Here is a 20,393-nt window from a genome sequence, read left to right as displayed (position 1 = left end):
TTTCATGTTGAGGGCTAGTTATATGATCCAATTATGTTATTATTGTTGAGAGAACTTCACTAGTGAAAGTATGAACCCTAGGCCTTGTTTCCATGCATTGCAATACCGGTCGTGCTCACTTTTGTTACTAGTTACCTTGCTGTTTTTCAAATTTCAGATTACAAAAACCTATATCTACCATCCATATTGCACTTGTTTCACCATCTCTTCGCCGAACTAGTGCACCTATACAATTTACCATTGTATTGGGTGTGTTGGGGACACAAGAGACTCTTTGTTATTTGGTTGCAGGGTTGCTTGAGAGAGACCATCTTCATCCTACGCCTCCCAAGGATTGATAAACCTTAGGTCACCCAATTGAGGGAAAATTGCTACTATCCTACAAACCTCTGCACTTGGAGGCCCAACAACGTCTACAAGGAGAAGGTTGCGTAGTAGACATCAAGCTATTTTCTGGCGTCGTTGCCGGGGAGGTTAGCGCTTGAAGGTATATCTTTAGATCTTGCAATCGAATATTTCTGTTTCTTGTTCTTTCGCTGAAAATTACAAAAAAATGGAATTGAGGATGCCTCATATGCTCCATCTTTTCAATGTCTTTCGTGGGCATGATGGGAAGGAAATTTGTGCTCAAGTGCTGAAAGAAGAATTACATAGAATGCTTGGCATAGAATATGTGAACGATGAGCATGATTGCAATGTCCTTAGCATGAATACTTTGAATATCCATGATGCTAATTGCGATTGCACTATTTATGATGAAAATGTCTCCTATAAGCACGTTAATTTTTGTGGTATTCATAGAGTTTGCAAATATATACCAAAAAGAGAAGATAGATTTTGCAAGACGCATAAGTTTTTAGAAACTAAGTCGTTGCATGTGAGGCTAGATGATTGTGCTGAAATATTTAATATTGATAGCCGTCCTTGTGAACTTTGCAATGAACGTGGTCATTTAAATCTACAATGCAAATTGGTTCATGATCAAATCATGTCCAAAAATTGTGATGACTTGATTTCCCTTGCGTATCACAATGAACTTAGTTTGCTTCTAGACATGAAGAAATGAAACGTATAGCTAAGCACCTTCCAGATTGGGTGGTCATGAAAATGCTTGATTATGATCTAGAAGAAATTTATTTATATTGTGCGGTGAATTGCATTGAGAATCCTTATATTGCCAATTACTTAAAGGCAAGAAAACAAGAGGAAGATAAAGATAATACTAACGAAGGCGAAGAGGTTTCCCAATACCCTCCTATTATTTCTTATGATGAATCAGTTAACGAGGAGGAGCTCTCCATTCAGCCAACCTCTCCAAAAGGAAGCTTGGAAGAATTAAGTAAATCTTCACATGGGGTGAAGAAGAAGAAAAGAAGAAAACTAAAGGTAAAGAGGTATCTCTCCCAAATGTTATAAATGTGGAGGATGATAATAATTGCTATATTCTTGGTGCTATTCATGCTACTAATGATGAGAGTGATTATGTCTATGATTTGCAAAAGCACAAGCTTGGGGATGCCATGTTTGAGAATATATTTGCTACAATTAAAATTTGTCCCAAGCTTGGGGATGCTTCGTTATGTGAAGATGATCCTTTTAGTCCCCCCACTTTGAGTGATCAAATTTACTATGACTATTGCATGCCTCCTATCTATGATGATTATTGTGAGGATACTTATGCTATAAAGAAGAGGGATGATAAAACTTGTCATACTCTTGAGTACCCCTTTGATAAACCTTGCTTTTTCAATGTGGAAACTATTTGTAGCATTCAAGTCCTTTACAATACTCCCACTACTATTCTTGAGAATAGATTTCCTTACGTGGAGAGTAGTAAAATTCCTATGCTTGTAGATCATGACAAGAAAGCCTTAGGTGTTGGTTATATTGTTGAGTTCATTCATGATTCTACTGAAAATTACTATGAGAGAGGATCATATGCTTCTACTTATTGCAATAGTATCAAGCTTCCTCTCCATATGTTGAAATTTTTGAAGCTATGCTTGTTTTGCCTTCCTATTCTAGTTGATTCTTGCTCCAATAAATTGTTTGATCACAAAATCCCTATGCATAGGAAGTGGGTTCGTCTTAAATGTGCTAGCCATTGGCTCCATGATGCTCTCGTTGTGTTTTAATCCTTACCTTTTATGTGAGCATCATTGAAATCAATGCCTAGCTACGGGCGTTAAACCATAGCGCTTGTTGGGAGGCAACCCAATGAATAAATTTTTCTTTGCTTTTTGATTCCTTTTCTGTTTTATCCACACCATCATAATTCTGTTATGATTGTGTTTTTTGTGTTTCTTTTTGTGTTTGTGCCAAGAAAAACCGTTATGATTAGTCTTGGTGATGATTGTTTGATCATGCTGGAAAAAGACAGAAACTTTCTGCTCACGAAAAGAATTTTCATTTTTATTCTGTAAGAGATTTTGAGTTGATTCTTTTTGCTGCTGATTTCTACGCAATGTCTTCAGAGTGTCGTAATATTTCAGATTTTTTTTGAAGTACCAGAAGTATACGAAGTATACAGATTGCTACAGACTGGTCTGCTGTTAACAGATTATGTATTTGTTGAGTTGGTTGCTTATTTTGATGAAACTATGGATAGTATCGGAGGGTACTAGCCATGGAAAAGTGAAAATACAGCAACCCAACACCAACATAAGTATAATTCAAATTTGCTACAGTACCTAAGGAAGTGCTGATTTGCTTTCTTATACTAATGATATCACGAGTTTCTGTTTAAGTTTTGTGTTGTGAAGTTTTCAAGTTCTGGGTGAAGTTCTTATGGACAAAGAGATAAAGAGTGGCAAGAGCTCAAGCTTGGGGATGCCCAAGGCACCATAAGTTTATTCAAGGATGCCGAAAAAGCCTAAGCTTGGGGATGCCCTGGGAAGGCATCCCCTCTTTCGTCTTCAATCCATCAGTAATGTTACTTGGAGCTATATTTTTATTCACCACATGATATGTGTTTTGCTTGGAGCGTCTTGTATCGTAGGAGTCTTTTATTTTTGTTGTGTCACAATCTTCCTTGTTGCACACCTAGAGAGAGATACATGCACTCACCCGTATTTTGTCGAGCTTCACTTATATCCTTTGAGTTAGACAATTCACCTCACATGTGTTTCACTTATATCTTTTGAGCTAGTTGATTTTGCTCTATGTGCTTCACTTCTATATTTTGGAGCACGGCAGTGCGTGGCGTGGTAGTTGATCTATGCTATGAAAGTAGTCTCAAAAGGGGTAGTTATCGAAAGGGATATGAAAACTTCCACCTTTATGTGCATTGAGTAGTTAGAGAAGTTTGATTCATCTCAATTAGTTTTGAGTTGTGGTTGTGGTAATATTGAAGTTATACTAGTAAGGTGTTGTGGATCTAGAAATACTTGTGTTGAAGTTAGTGATTCCTGTAGCATGCACGTATGGTGAACCACTATGTGATGAAGTCTGAGCATGATTAGTTTATTGATTGTCATCCTTTGTGTAGCGGTCGGGATCGCGCGATGGTTTATACCTACCAACCCTTCCCCTAGGAGTATACGTTGAATGCTTTGTTTCGATTACTACTAAAACTTTTGCAACAAGTATATGAGTTCTTCATGACTAATGTTGAGTCCATGGTTTAGATGCACTTTCACTTTCCACCATCACTATCTTCTTTAGTGCCGTGCAACTTTCTCCGGTGCATAAAACCACCATTAGCCTCCCTCAAAACAGCCACCATACCTACTTACTATGGCTTTTACAAAGCCATTCCGAGATATATTGCCATGCAACTACCACCATGACATGTGCCACAGCTTGTACATTGCCATTGCATGATGATAAGATAGCTAGCATGATGTTTACATTGATGTCTGTGCCATGCTAGATCATTGTCACGGTACACTACCGAAGGCATTCCATATAGAGTCATCATTGCTCTAAGTTTTGAGTTGTAAGTGTGATGATCATCATTGATGGAGCATTGACCCATGTGAGGAAATAAAAGAGGTCAGCGAAGCCCATTTACAAAAATAGGCCAAAGATGCCCACAAAAAAAAGAGGCCAAAGAGCCCACCAAAAAATGAGAGAAAAGGAGAGAAGGGACAATGGTACTATCTCCTTTACACACTTGTGCTTCATATTAAGCACCATGATCTTCATGATTGAGAGTCTCTCGTTTTGTCACCTCCATATAGCTAGTGGGAAATTTTCATTATATAACTTGGCTTGTATATTCCTATGATGGGCTTCCTCAAAATTTCCCTAGGTCTTCGGGAGCAAGCAAGTTGGATGCACACCCACTAGTTTTCCTTAAGAGCTTTCACATACTCGTAGCTCTAGTGCATCTCTTACATGGCAATCCCTACTCATTCACATTGATATCTATTGATAAGCATCTCCATAGCTCATTGATATGCCTAGTTAATGTGACCATCTTCCCCTTTTTTGTCTCACAACCTCCACCACTCCATTCCACCTATAGTACTATAACCATGGCTCATGCTCATGTATTGCGTGAGAGTTGAAAAGGTTTGAGAAAGTAAAGGTGTGAAAACAATTACTTGGCCAATACCTAGGTTGTGCATGATTTAAATTCGTTGTGCAAGGATGATAGATCATAGCCAGACTATATGATTTTGTAGGGATAACTTTCTTTTGGCCTTGTTATTTTGAAAGTTCATGATTACCTTGCTAGTTTGCTTGAAGTATTATTGTCTCCACATCAATAGCAAACTATTGTTTTGAATCTAACGGATCTGAACATTCATGTCACATAAGAGGAGTTACAAAGGACATCTATGCTAGGTAGCATGAAAGCATCAAAAATTCATTCTTTATCACTTCCCTACTCGAGGACGAGCAGGAGTTAAGCTTGGGGATGCTTGATACGTCTCCAACGTATCAATAATTTTTGATGGTTTCATGTTGTTATCTTGTCAAACTTTGGATGTTTTATTTGCCTTTTATATCTTTTTTGAGACTAACCTATTAATTCAGTGCCAAGTGCCAGTTCCTATTCTTTCCGTGTTTTTGACCCTTTTTCAGGCGGAGTCCAAACGGAATAATTCTTTCCCGATGATTTTTTATGGAAAATATCAAAAATGCCGGAAGAAAAAGATACCGGAGAGGGGCCCGAGGAAGCCACAAGCCCTGTAGGTGCGGCCACCCCCCAGGCCGCAACTACCAAGCTTGTGGGCTCCTCAGGGGCCCACTTGACGCAAATCCACCGCCATCTGGTCCTATAAATCCAGAAACCTCCAGAAAGAAACCTAGATCGGGAGTTCCGCTGCCGCAAGCCTCTATAGCCACCAAAAAACCAATCTGGAGCCTGTTCCGGCACCCTGTCGGAGGGGGAATCCATCTCCGGTGGCCATCTTCATCATCCCGGCGATCTCCATGACGAGGAGGGAGTAGTTCACCCTCGGGGCTGAGGGTATGTACGAGTAGCTATGTGTTTGATCTCTCTCTCTCTCTCGTGTTCTTGAGATGTCTTGATCTTGATGTACTGCGGGCTTTTCTACTATAGTCGGATCTTATGATGTTCTTCCCCCTCTCCCTTCTTGTAATGAATTGAGTTCCCCCTTTGAAGTTATCTTATTGGATTGAGTCTTTGAGAACACTTGATGTATGTCTTGCACGTGTCTATCTGTGGTGATCAACTTGCGGGTTTGTGACATTGGGAACCTATGCATATGGGTTGGCACACGTTTGGATATTCATGTGAGTACTCGATGTATGTTTTGGTGATCAACTTGCGGGTTTCGTGACATTGGGAACCTATGCATATGGGTTGGCACACGTTTTCACTCTCCGGTAGAAACTTCGGGGAACTCTTTGAAGTTCTATGTGTTGGTTGAATAGATGATTCTGAGATTATGTGATGCATATCGTATAATCATGCCCACGGATACTTGAGGTGACAATGGAGTATCTAGGTGACATTAGGGTCTTGGTTGATATGTATCTTAAGGTGTTATTCTAGTACGAACTCTATGATGGATCGAACGGAAAGAATAACTTCGTGTTATTTTACTACGGACTCTTGAATAGATCGATCAGAAAGAATAACTTTGTGGTGGTTTCGTACCCGACAATAATCTCTTCGTTTGTTCTCCGCTATTAGTGACTTTGGAGTGAATCTTTGTTGCATGTTGAGGGCTAGTTATATGATCCAATTATGTTATTATTGTTGAGAGAACTTCACTAGTGAAAGTATGAACCCTAGGCCTTGTTTCCACGCATTGCAATACCGTTCGTGCTTACTTTTGTTACTAGTTACCTTGCTGTTTTTGTAATTTCAGATTACAAAAACCTATATCTACCATCCATATTGCACTTGTTTCACCATCTCTTCGCCGAACTAGTGCACCTATACAATTTACCATTGTATTGGGTGTGTTGGGGACACAAGAGACTCTTTGTTATTTGGTTGCAGGGTTGCTTGAGAGAGACCATCTTCATCCTACGCCTCCCACGGATTGATAAACCTTAGGTCACCCACTTGAGGGAAAATTGCTACTATCCTACAAACCTCTGCACTTGGAGGCCCAACAACGTCTACAAGGATATGAGTTCTCCGGCAGCATGACGGCGCTCCGGTGGTGGTGAAGGATCTACTCCTGTAGGGCTCCGCCCGAGCTCCACAGAAATACGATCTAGAGGAAAAACCGTGGTGTTTGTGGTCGGGCTGCCGTGGCAAAAGTTTTCTCAAATCAGCCCTAGAACTCCACTATATATAGGAGGAGGGGAGGGGAGGCTTGCCTTGGGGTCCTAGACCCCAAGGGTCCGTGATAACCCACAAGTATAGAGGATCGCAACAGTTTTCGAGGGTAGAGTATTCAACCCAAATTTATTGATTCGACTCAAGGGGAAGCGAAAGAATATTCTCAAGTATTAGAAGTTGAGTTGTCAATTCAACCACACCTGAAAGATTAGTGTCTGCAAGCAAAGTATGAGTAGCAAAGTGGTATGATAGCAACGGTGCCAGAAAAAGGTCTGTTGACGGCAAACTACTCCTGACTTGTTGTATCAATGGCGCCAGAAAAATATCTTGCAGCGGGTAACAGCAAAGTAGCAAGTAACAGCAGTAGTGACAGAAGTGGCAAGTAACAGCAGTAGTGACAGCAGCAGCAAGTAACAGCAGTAGTGACAGCAGTAGTGACAGCAGCAGCAAGGTAACGTAGCAAGGACCAGTAGTACAAGACTCGTAGGCAGTGGATCGGTGATGGATGATTATGCCGGATGTGATTCATCATGTAATAGCTATAACACGGAGAGATAAGTAACTAGCTCCCGTTCGTCAATCTAATGTAGGCATGTATTCCGTATGTAGTCATACGTGCTTAGGGAAAAGAACTTGCATGACATCTATTGTCCATCCCTCCCGTGGCAGCAGGGTCCTAATGGAAACTACGGGATATTAAGATTTCCTTTTAATAAATAACCGGACCAACGCATTAACACATGGTGAATACATGAACTCCTCATACTATGGTCATCTCCGGGAGTGGTTCCGGCTATTGTCACTCCAGGGTTGTCGGGTCATAACACATAGTAGGTGACTACAACTTGCAAGAAAGGATCTAAAACACACATATATTGGCGACAACATAATAGGTTCAGATCTGAAATCATGGCACTCTGGCCCTAGTGAAAAGCATTAAGCATGGCAAAGTAGTAGCAACATCAATCTCAGAACATAGTGGATACTAGGGATCAATCCCCGTCAAAACTAACTCGATTACATGATAGATCTCATCCAACTCATCACCGTCCAGCAAGCCTACGATGGGATTACTCACGAACGGTGAAGAGCTTCATGGAATTGGTGATGGAGGAAGGTTGATGATGACGATGGCGACGATTTCCCCTCTCCGGAGCCCAGAACGGACTCCAGATTTGCCCTCCAGATGAAGAACAGGAGGTGGCGGCACCTCCGTATCGTAAAACGTGATGAATCCTTCTCTCTGATTTTTTTTCTAGGCGAAACGGAATATATAGAGCTGAGTTTGGAGGCGGTGGAGCCTCGTGGGTCCCACAAGCCCTCATGGCGCGGCCAGGGGGTGGCCGCGCCGTCTGGGCTTGTGGCCCACTGGCTCACCCCCTCCGGTGGATCTTTGCGCAGGTATTTTTTGTTAATTCCAGAAAAATTCTCCGTAAATTTTCAGGTCATTCTGAGAACTTTTATTTCTGCACAAAAACAACACCATGGCAATTCTGCTGAAAACAGCGTTAGTCCGAGTTAGTTCCATTCAAATCATGCAAGTTAGAGTCCAAAACAAGGGCAAAAGAGTTTGGAAAAGTAGATACGACGGAGACGTATCAACTCCCCCAAGCTTAAAGCCTTGCTTGTCCTCAAGCAATTCAGTTCACAAACTGAAAGAGACAAAAGAAAAACTTTGACGAACTCTGTTTGATCTTGTTGTTGCAACTATGTCTAACTCATAACCAGAATTTCAGCAAGATCACAAGCAAACCACATAAGCAAATGACATCTAGGTCTCACGGTAAACTCATATCAATGGCATAATCAGCTAGCGAGCAAATAATAATAAGCCTCAAATGTCAACACTTCAATCAAAACAACATGAGGCAGTATGAACAGGTGGTATCTCGCTAGTTCTTTCTGAGACCGCAAAACATAAATGCAGAGCACCTTCAAAGACCAAGGGCTGACTAAGCATTGTAATTCAAGGCAATGAAGATCTAGCCACAGTCATACTCAACTCAGTTAAAAGCAAAGCATAAAAATGACAGAGGTGCTCTCTAATTGGTGCTTTTATAAGAGGAGGATGACTCATGAGGAACAAAAATGGACATGCCCTTCGCACAGGGAAGCATTGATTTGCAGAGGTGCCAGAGCTCAAGCTTTGAAAACAGAGATAATAATTTTGGGTGGCATGCTTTCATTGTCAACGCAATGACTAAGAGTTCTCATCATCTTCCACGCTACACATGCTATAGGCGGTTCCCAAACAGAAAAGTAAAGTTTTGACTCCCCCACCACCAATCAATCACACACCACGACTAGCCGAATCCTCGGGTGCCGTCCATACCAACATCAATCCAGGGGGAGTTTTGTTTGCAATTATCTTTTCGATTTGAGCATGGAACTCGGAATTCCAATTACCGGCCCCTTTCTCGTGGATGATAGTGAATAAACACATATCGAGGATAACACGCCTAGCATGGAATATACTGATAGCCCCCTGTCACCACATGAGCGGTTCGGGCATGCAAAACATATTATTTCTTGAAGGTTTAGAGAGTGGCATATGCAAATTTACATGGAACGGCACGTAAATACCGCACATAGGTAGGTATGGTGGACTCAAATGGAACAACTTTGGGTTTATGGAAGTGGATGCACAAGCAGTATTCCCGCTTAGTACAAGTGAAGGCTAGCAAAAGACTGGGAAGCAACCAACTAGAGAGCGACAACAGTCATCAAAATGCATTGAGATTAACTAACATTGAGTGCAAGCATGAGTAGGACATAAATCACCATGAACATGAACATCATAGAGGCTATGTTGATTTTGTTTCAACTACATGCATGAACATGCGCCAAGTCAAGCCACTTGAATCATTCAAAGGAGGATACCATCCTATCATACTACAACACAGTCATCTCAACATTCATGTGGGCATCCAAGACAAACCATTATAAGCTACTAGCTAAGTAAGCATGGCATAAGAAACTGTGATCTCTAAGTTGTCATTGCAAACATGTTGCTCTCACAACAAAGTTGAATCAGGTATGATGAGCTAGTCATATTTACAAAAACAAAATAGATCGAGTTCATACCAGCTTTTCCAGGCTCAGTCACTTCATCATATATCGTCATTATTGCCTTTCACTTGCACGATCGAACGATGTGAACAATAATGAGCGTGCTCGTGCATTGGACTACACTGGAATCTGTAGGCAAACACAAAGGAGAAGGCAAAGTATTATGGCTCTTTGACAGCTAAAAAGGTATGCATGCGAGAGCCACTAAACATTGTAACCAATATCTTCTACCTTGACCCAAAGAAAAAGAAAACTATTTACACGGGAAAGCTCCCAACAAGTAAAAGAAGAACAAGAAAATATTTTTGGGTTTTCTCAAACTAGACAGACACACGAAAAGAAAACGAGAAAAAGAAATAAACTAACATGGATGATATAGTGGCAAAGTGTGAACATCGGCTAACAAAGTGAAAGCATAAGCAAGAATGTAAAGTCGGTGAGAACATGTACTCCCTCAAGCTTAGGCTTTTGGCCTAAATAGGTCTACTCCCAAGGAGGGAAATAACCAGCTCCGGGGTACTCCAGAGTGGACTGAGGATGCCACTGTTGTATGAGCTCCTCCGGCTCCCACTGATAAACTAGCATCTGGTACTCGATTGGTGGCTCTGGCACGGGCACCTGTGGTTGGGCTAAGTCCCAATATGTGTAGATGTCCGAGGGAATAATAATGTACCTGCCTGCATGAAGATTGAACAAACAAGGAGCAGGCAAATTAATAGTCTCACGAGTACCCTGACTAAATACGAGGTTATAAATCATCCTTCTATTTATATCTCTATCAAGAAAGTCATGGCGAACCATGCTATCGTAATCTAGATATCTCTCGGAAAGAAGAATCTCTTCTTCCTCTTCCAGTCTAATAGGTATCTCAAAGTGTCTAACAAGACGAGTAGCATAGATACCTCCATAGACAATGCCCTTAGAACGGTTCGTGTTCAACCGTTGAGCTACTATAGCGCCCAAGCTATAAGTTTTATCATTATAAAGGGCTTCGTGCAAGACCGCAAGATCTAGGGAACTAAGTGACCCAGCTTTCCCACGGCCAATCAAACATTTTCCCACAAAAAGTGAGAAGTACCGAAGCACGGGAAAATGAATGCTAGCAGCTCTAGCGCAAGACACTCCTCTCTCCTCTCCTACAGCAATTGTATCGATGAAAGCTTCCAAGTCCCGTGGAGAAGGTTCATGAATATCCCCAACATAAGGTAATTTGCAAACATTGCAAAAATCTTGGAGTGGCATGCGCTGGGGGATATCATAAAGTTTGAACTCAACCATACGATGATTCTTCCTCGGATAAAAGTTAAAGCTTTGTACGAAGATTTTAGTGAGGAGGAGGTATTGTGGACACTTATCCTCAACGAAGGCGGTAAGGCCTGCGTTTTCCACCAAGTGATAGAAGTCCTCATAAATTCCAGCGGCGCGTAAGTACACGTCGCTTGGCCATTCGCAAGCTCGAACTTCTGCGACTCGAGGGACAAGATACTTGGGCTTCTTCTCACCCCAATCATCCTTGGGGTCACGACTTGAAGAGACTCTTAAGAACCTCCTCATCTTTTCCCTTTTCTATCTCTGAAAATTTCTAAAATTTTTAGTGATTCTAAGGAAAAGTGGATAAGGCTCGACTAAACTCGTAGAAACTACTCCCACAAGTGCCTAGAGGCCATATTACGCATCAAAACTACTTGGGACCAGGTAAAATCAGCATGCAAAGCTCAAGAACATGGTCACCAAGGTAGCAAAATTACGCGGAGTATAAGGCACCAGAGCAAAAACTAATTGGACCAATGGAGGAGTCACTTACCAAGGAGTAATTTCCCCAAAACAGTTCGGAGAATCGTGATTTGAGCAAAGAGATCAAAAATCCCAGCAAGAGGAGCAAGAACACGAGTTTGAGCTGCGAAACGATCTTTTGTGGAGGTAGGAGAACTAGATGAGAGCAAGAATGAGTGGAGGGGGTGCCTGTGGGCCCCACAAGCCTGGGTGGCGCAGCCAGGGGGTGCCCGCGCCTCAAGGGCTTGTGGCCCACTGGTGCAGCCCCCAAACAAGCTCTTTGTCTCAGAATTTTTCAAAAATTCCAGAAAAAATCATGCTTGATTTTCAGGACGTTCGGAGAACTTTTATTTTCGGGGTAGTTTTCTACCGGACGCTAAAATAGAAAACAGAGAAAACTAAACTAAACCTATCATTTTTCTTCTAAGCAACCTAAGGTGAAAGCTTGGAACAGAGGTTCGTGACTCCTCGATTCATCCATCTCATGGTCATCGAAAGAAATCCGTCAATGAGGTTGATCAAGTCTCCTCGACAAATCTTTTCGAATTGCAAAAGAGAACAGAGAATTTCCAAATAGTCACTAGGTCACCTCAATGGGGATATGTATCTCCCCAACAAGCAAATCATACTTCATCTTGACACGAGGAATAGGGCATTCAAAGCTCCCAATAAGAACCGATGAAGTTTTTCGATAGCATTGATGCAATGTACTCGATATTGTTTCTTTGGAAAGTGCACCGTATGCTCATTACCGTTGACATGGAAAGTGACATTGCCTTTGTTGCAATCTATAACAGCTCCTACAATGTTTAAAAAGGGTCTTCCGAGGATGACCGCCATGGCATCGTCCTCGGGAATATCCAAGATAAGAAAGTCTGTTAAGATAGTGATATTGGCAACCACAACAGGCACATCCTCGCAAATGCCGATAGGGAAAGCAGTTGATTTGTCGGCCATTTGCAGAGAGATTTCAATGGGTGTCAACTTATCCAGTTCAAGTCTATGATAAAGAGAGAGAGCCATAACACTAACACCGCCTCCAAGGTCGCATAAAGCAGTTCTAACGTAGTTACCTTTAATGGAGAAGGTATAGTGGGCACACAAGGATCACCAAGTTTCTTAGGAGGTCCACCCTTGAAGGTATAGTTAGCAAGCAAGATGGAAATCTCAACCTCAGGTATCCTCCTCTTATTAGTCACAATATCTTTCATGTACTTAGCATACGGAGACATTTTGAGCATATCTGTCAAATGCATTTGCAGAAAGACAGGTCTGATCATTTCAACAAATCGCTCAAAATCCTCATCATCCTTTTTCTTGGATGGTTTGGGAGGAAAGGGCATAGTTTTCTGAACCCATGGCTCCCTTTCTTTACCATGCTTCCTAGCAACGAAGTCATTCTTATCATATCTCTTAGTCTTAGTCTATGGGTTATCAAGATCACCAGGTTCAATCTCCACATCCTTATCATTCCTAGGTTGAGCATCTTCATGAACATCACTATTGATATCATCATTAGGCTCGTGTTCATCACCAGATTGTGTTTCAGCATCAGAGACAGAGACATGATTTGGATTCTCAGGTGTATCAGCATCTGGGTTGCTAGCGTGCAGGTTCCTATCATCTTTCTTCTTCTTTCTAAGATGACTAGGTGCATCAGTGCTAACTCCTTGAGAATCTTGTTCCATTCTCTTCGGATGACCCTTAGGATACAAAGGTTCCTGAGTCATTCTACCGCCTCTAGTAACGACTCTGACAGAATTGTCATTCAACTCAGTAAGCAAGTCATTCTGAGCTTTAAGTACTTGTTCTACCTGAGTAGTAACCATAGATGCATGTTTACTCAGAAGCTTTAGACATTAATGTTTCTGTCCACACAAGCACTTAAATGACTAAGCATACGAGCATTCTGTTCCAATTGTCTGCTAACATAATCATTGAAACTCTATTGTTTGGCAACAAAGTTATCAAATTCATCCATGCATAAGCTAGCAGGTTTATCAAAAGGAATATCACTCTCATCAAACCTACGCAGAGAATTTACTTCTACTACCTGTATCGGGTTATCGAGACCATGGATCTCTTCGATAGGTGGTAGATTTTTGACATCTTCATATTGAATGCCTTTCTCTCGCATAGATTTCTTAGCTTCTTGCATATCTTCAGGACAGAGGAATAGAATACCTCTTTTCTTCGGAGTTGGCTTAGGAGGTGGTTCGGGAATAGTCCAAGCATTCTCATTGCACAAGATGTTATTCAGTAGAATCTCAGCTTGTTCTATAGTTCGTTCCCAAAAAACACAACCAACACAACTATCTAGGTGGTCTTTGGCAGCATCGGTAAGTCCATTATAGAAGATATCAAGTATTTCATTCTTCTCAAGAGGGTGATCAGGCAAAGCATTCAGTACTTGTACGAGCCTCCCCCAAGCTTGTGGGAGACTCTCTTCCTCAGCTTGAGCAAAGTTGTATATTTCCTGCAAGGTAGATTGCTTCTTATGGGCAGGGAAATATTTCTCAGAGAAGTAGTAGACCATATCCTGGGGGCTACGCACACAACCATGAGCAAGAGAAGTGAACCAGGTCTTAGCGTCATCCTTTAGCGAGAAAGGAAACAACGTGAGGATATACTAGTGGCGGATCTTTTCAGACTCATAACCGTGGAGAGGATCAGATTCGACCAGAGTGATTAACTCAGGGTCGACAGAGAATTCATAATCCTTATCGGTCACAAAGATAGGTGAAGTAGCAAACTTCGGGTCGTATTTCATCCTAGGGTTCATAGATTTTTCTTTCCACTTGAGAAGTAATTTCTCAACATCATAGCTATCCTTACACGCAAGAAAATCCTCAGCTATCTCTCCCTCCATAACATAATGTTCAGGCATAACAGGCAATTCAGGCATAGGAGAGCTAGTTCTAGCAGGCAAAACAGCATGTTCAACTTCAATAGTATCAGCAGTTTCAGAAGTATCATCACATCTAGCAGCAACTCTAGCAATTTGTGCATCAAGGAATGCACCTAGTGGCAAAGCAGTATCAAGCATAGCATCATCAGGCAAAGCAGTATCAGGCATAGCATCATCAGGCAAAGCATTATCAGGCATAGCATCATAAGGCAAAGCAGTATCAAGCATGGCATCATCACGCAAAGCAGTATCAGGCATAGCATCATCATAAGCATCATGAACAGCAGAAGTTGCATCATCTAGCACAGGCGACATATCAAGATTTCTAGCAGGAGGTGATGTCGCAAACTTACTCATAACTGAAGGTGAATCAAGTACAGAGCTAGATGGCAGTTCCTTACCTGTCCTCGTAGTGGAAGGCAAGATTTCAGTTCTTGGATCTTCCGGATTCCTCATAGTGACCAGCAGACGTTAATCCCAAGTTACTCAGAGAATATAGTTGTGCTTCCCCGGGAATGGCGCTAGAAAAGTGTCTTGATAACCCACAAGTATAGGGGATCGCAACAGTTTTCGAGGGTACAGTATTCAACCCAAATTTATTGATTCGACTCAAGAGGAAGAGAAAGAATATTCTCAAGTATTAGCAGATGAGTTGTCAATTTAACCACACCTGAAAGATTAGTGTCTGCAAGCAAAGTATCAGTAGCAAAGTGGTATGATAGCAACGGTGCCAGAAAAAGGTCTGTTGACGGCAAACTATTCCTTACTTGTTGTATCAATGGCGCCAGAAAAATGTCTTGCAACAGGTAACAACAAAGTAGCAAGTAACAACAGTAGTGACATAAGTGGCAAGTAACAGCAGTAGTGACAGCAGCAGCAAGTAACAACAGTAGTGACAGCAGTAGCAAGTAACAGCAGTAGTGAGAGCAGCAGCACGGTAACGTAGCAAGGACCAGTGGTAAAAGACTCGTAGGCAGTGGATCGGTGATGGATGATTATGCCGAATGTGATTCATCATGTAACAGCTATAACACGGAGAGATAAGTAACTAGCTCCCATTCGTCAATCTAATGTAGGCATGCATTCCGTATGTAGTCATACGTGCTTAGGGAAAAGAACTTGCATGACATCTATTGTCCATCCCTCCCGTGGTACCGGGGTCCTAATGGAAACTACGGGATATTAAGGTTCTCCTTTTAATAAAGAACCGGACCAACACATTAACACTTGGTGAAAACATGAACTCCTCATACTATGGTCATCTCCGGGAGTGGTTCCGGCTATTGTCACTCCGGGGTTGCCGGGTCATAACACATAGTAGGTGACTACAACTTCCAAGAAAGGATCTAAAACACACATATATTGGCGACAACATAATAGGTTCAGATCTGAAATCATGGCACTCGGGCCCTAGTGACAAGCATTAAGCATGGCAAAGTAGTAGCAACATCAATCTCAGAACATAGTGGATACTAGGGATCAATCCCCGTCAAAACTAACTCTATTACATGATAGATCTCATCCAACTCATCACTGTCCAGCAAGCCTACGATGAGATTACTCACGAATGGTGAAGAGCATCATGGAATTGGCGATGGAGGAAGGTTGATGATGACTATGGCGACGACTTCCCCTCTTCGGAGCCCAGAACGAACTCCAGATCTGCCCTCCAGATGAAGAACAGAAGGTGGTGGTGCCTCCATATCGTAAAGCGCGATGAATCCTTCTCTCTGATTTTTTTTCCGGGCGAAACAGAATATATAGAGCTGAGTTTGGAGGCGGTGGAGCCTCGTGGGCCCCACAAGCCCTCATGGGGCGGCCAGGGGAGTGGCCGTGCCGTCTGGGCTTGTGGCCCACTGGCTCACCCCCCTTCGGTGGATCTTTGCGCAGGTATTTTTCATTAATTCCAGAAAAAATCTCCGTAAATTTTCAGGTCATTCTGAGAACTTTTATTTCTGCACAAAAACAAGACCATGGCAATTCTGCTGAAAACAGCGTTAGTCCGGGTTAGTTCCATTCAAATCATGCAAATTAGAGTCCAAAACAAGGGCAAAAGAGTTCGGAAAAGTAGATACGACGGAGACGTATCAGTCCGCCGGCCAAGGAGGTGGAGGAGTCCACCTCCAATCCTAGTCCAACTAGGATTGGAAGGTGTAGTCCTTCCCTTCCTTCCTACCTTTTTTTCCTTTTCTCTTTGATTTTCTATCTCCTGCGCATAGGGCCCTTTTGGGCTGTCCCACTAGCCCACCAAGGGCTGGTGCGGCACCCCTAAGGCCTATGGGCTTCCCCGGGTGGGCTAGCCCCTCCCGGTGAACACCCAGAACCCATTCGTCACTCCCGGTACATTCTCGGTAATGCCCGAAAACTTTCCGATAACCAAATGAGGTTATCCTATATATCAATCTTCGTCTCTGGACCATTCCAGAAACCCTCGTGACGTCCCTGATCTCATTTGGGACTCCGAACAACATACGAAAACCACACATATAACTCAACTATAATAAAACATCACCGAACCTTAAGTGTGCAGACGCTACGGGTTCGAGAACTATGCACACATGCCCCAAGGTACTCCTTGGTCAATATCCAATAGAGGGACCTGGATGCCCATATTGGATCCTACATATTCTCTAAATCACTTATCGGTTGAACCTCAGTGTCAAGGATTCAGGCAATCCCGTATGTCATTCCCTTTGTATGTTACTTGCCTGAGATTTGATCGTCAGCATCCGCATACCTATTTCAATCTCGTTACACGCAAGTCTCTTTTCTCGTTCCGTAATACAAGATCTCGTGACTTAGACTTAGTCACATTGCTTGCAAGGCTTGTGTGTGATGTTGTATTATCGAGTGGGCCCTGAGATACCTCTCCATCATAAGGAGTGACAAATCCTAGTCTTGATCCATACTAACCCAACGGACACCTTCGGAGATACCTGTAGAGCACCTTTATAGTTACCCAGTTATGTTGTGACGTTTGATACACACAAGGCATCCCTCCGGTGCCAGTGGGTTATATGATCTCATGGTCATAGAAACAAATACTTGACACGTAGAAAACAATAGCAATAAAATGACACGATCAAAATGCTACGTTCATAGTTTGGGTCTAGTCCATCACATGATTCCCTTAATGATGTGATCCAATTATCAAGAAACAACACTTTGCACATAGTCAGAAAACCTTGACTATCCTCGATCAACTCGCTAGCCACCTAGAGGCTTGCTAGGGACATTGTTGTGTCTATTTATCCACACATGTATCTATGTTTTCATTCAATACAATTATAGCATGGATAATAAACGATTATTATGAACAAGGAAATATAACAATAACTAATTTATTATGGCCTCTAGGGAATATTTCTAATAAGGTCGGCCCATAGGAACGTTTAAGAACATCGTCTGAGTCCAACCCATCACTAGGTTCCCTCCATGTCGACCCGACGCAGCTATTTCCCCCCTTAAAGTGACGGTGTCAGTGTCGTACAATAAGGGGGCACACCCTGGAGCACGGCGACGGGCGTCTACGCATGTCACATCACTTTCACACATGCTTGAGGAACCGACGCGATGTTTCGGTGGCATAGCTACCCTTGGAAGCCACCCGACCGGACTAACCCTAGCCCCATTAACACGAAAATCTAAGCCTTTGAGTTTCATCGGACGGGCTTTGACCAGTGGACTCGTCCACCTGGTTACGATAGCTCAACCCATAGGATCATCCGTTAACACGGCCTGGGGCCAACCGACCACTAGATTTCCTCCGCCTTGACCCGACGCGCAAGTTTCCCCCCTCAAAGTGACGATGGCAGTGCCATACATGAAGGGGGACACACCCTAGACCGTCACGGCGGGCGTCTATGCATGTCAAATCACTTTCACACATGCATGAGGACCCGGCGTGATGTTTCGGTGCCATAGCTACCCCTGACAGCCGCCCGTTCGGACTAACCCTAGCCCCGTTGACACGGAGATTTAGGCCTTTGACTTCTGTCGGACGGGCTTTGACTAGTGGGCATTTCCACCTCGTTATGATAGGTCGGCCCATAGGAACATTTAAGAACATGGTCGGAGTCGAACCCATCACTAGGTTCCCTCCATGTCGACCCGACGCGGCTATTTTCCTGCTCAAAGTGACGGCAGCAATGCCGTACATTACGGGCGGGCACACCCAGGAGCACCGTGACGAACGTCTACGCATGTCACATCACTTTCACACATGCATGAGGACCCAACGCGATGTTTTGGTGGTATAGCTACCCCCGGAAGCCACCCGACCGGACTAACCCTAGCTTAGTTAACACGAAGATCTAGGCCTTTGACTTTCGCCGGACGGGCTTTGACCAGTGGACTCGTCCACCTGGCCTTTACAATAGCTCAGCACATAGGATCATCCGTGAATACGGCCTGGGCCCAACCCACCATTAGATTTCCTCCGGCTTGACCTCACGCGCACGTTTCCCCTCTCAAAGTGACGGTGGCAGTGCCGTACATGAAGGGGGGACACACCCCGAAACGTAGCGACGGGCTTCTACGCATGTCACATCACTTTTACACATGCATGAGGCCCCGACGCGATGTTTCGGTGTATAGCTACCCCCGGCAGCGGCCCAATCGGACTAACCCTAGCTCCATTTACATGGAGATCTAGGCCTTTCACTTGCATTAGACGGCCTTTGACCAGTGAACTTTTCCACCTCGTTACGATATGTCGGCTCATAGGAACATTTAAGAACATGGTCTGAGTCCAACCCATCACTAGGTTCCATCCATGTCGACTCGACGCGGCTATATCCCACCTCAAAGTGACGGCAGCAGTGCCGTACATTAAGGGGGGCACAACCCGGATCATGGTGACGGGCGTCTACGCATGTCACATCACTTCCACACATGCATGAGGACCCGACGCGATATTTCCGCGACGGGCATCTACGCATGTGACATCAGTTCCACACATGCATTAGGACCCGACGCGATGTATCGATGGCATAGCTACACCCGGAAGCCACCCGACCGGACTAACCCTAACCCCTTTAACACGGAGATCTAGGCCTTCGACTTTCGCCAGACAGGCTTTGACCAGTGGACTCGTCCACCTGGTTATGATAGCTCAGCCCATAGGATCATCCATGAACACAACCTGGACCCAACCCACCACCAGATTTCCTCTGGCTTGACCCGACGTGCACGTTTCTCCCCTCAATGTGACGGCGACAGTGTCATACATGAAGGGGGGACACACCCCGGAGCATCGCGACAGGCATCTACGCATGTCACATCACTTTCACACATGCATGAGGACCCGACGCGATGATTCGGTGTCATAGCTATGCCCGACAGCCACCCGATTGGACTAACCCTAGCCCCGTTGACACAAAGATCTAGGCCTTTGACTTGCATCGGACGGGCTTTGACAAGTGGACTTTCCCACCTCGTTACGATAGGTTGGCCCATAGGAACATTTAAGAACATGGTCTGAGTCCAACCCATCACTAGGTTCCCTCCATGACGACCCGACGCGGCTATTTCCCCCCTCAAAGTGATGGCGGCAATGTTGTACATGAAGGGGGGCACACCCCGGAGCATCACGACGGGCGTCTATGCATGTCACATCACTTTCACACATGCATGAGGACCCGACGTGATGTTTCGGTGTCATAACTACCCCCAGAAGCCACCCGACCGGACTAACCCTAGCCCCGTTGACACGGAGATCTAGGCCTTTGACTTTCGTCGAACGGGCTTTGGTGAGTGGACTCGTCCACCTCGTTACGATAGTACAGGCAATAGTATCATCCGTAAACACGGCCTGGGCCCAACCCACCACTAGATTTCCTCCGTTTTGACCCGACACACACTTTTCCCCCCTCAAAGTCACGGTGGCAGTGCCGCACATGAAGGGGGGACACACCTCGGAGCATCGCGACGGGC

Source organism: Hordeum vulgare, chromosome 7H (assembly GCF_904849725.1).
Source record: "Hordeum vulgare subsp. vulgare chromosome 7H, MorexV3_pseudomolecules_assembly, whole genome shotgun sequence".
NCBI lineage: Eukaryota > Viridiplantae > Streptophyta > Magnoliopsida > Poales > Poaceae > Hordeum > Hordeum vulgare.
This window is presented reverse-complemented; position numbering follows the sequence as displayed.